Genomic DNA, 556 nt, shown 5'->3' with positions numbered 1-556 from the left:
TCCTGATGCAGTTTGGAATTCTTGTCTGATGGTCTGGATAGATGTCTGCCTATTACACATTACGACCCTCTTCAGCTGGCGGTGATCTCTGTCAGTCAACAGACGAGGTCGGCGTGTACGCTTTTGCGCTGTACGTCTCCCTCCACGTTTCCACTTCACTATCCCATGGAAAACAGTGGACCTAGGGATGTTTAGGACTGTGGAAATCTCGAGTACAGACGTGTGACACAAGAGACACCAATCACCTGACCACGTTCGAAGACCATGAGTTCCGCGGAGCGCCCCATTCGTTCTCTAACGATGTCTAATGACTACTGAGATCGCTGATATGGAGTACCTGGCAGTAGATTGCAACACAATGCATCTAACAAGAAAAAGTTATATTTTTTGGGGGGAGGAGGGGGGGGGGGCTCCGGATACTTTCGATCACATAGTGTACCTTGCTGTACACTGTGAGCGGGATGTAAAAATATTTTGCCCTAGATTACTAAATCCTCGTAAAATTTACGATCACAGTGTGGTGTAAATCAGGACACTCTGTGCATAATCTGGTATG

The sequence above is a fragment of the Schistocerca nitens genome, chromosome 1 (genome assembly GCF_023898315.1).
Source record: "Schistocerca nitens isolate TAMUIC-IGC-003100 chromosome 1, iqSchNite1.1, whole genome shotgun sequence".
Classification (NCBI taxonomy): domain Eukaryota; kingdom Metazoa; phylum Arthropoda; class Insecta; order Orthoptera; family Acrididae; genus Schistocerca; species Schistocerca nitens.
This window is presented reverse-complemented; position numbering follows the sequence as displayed.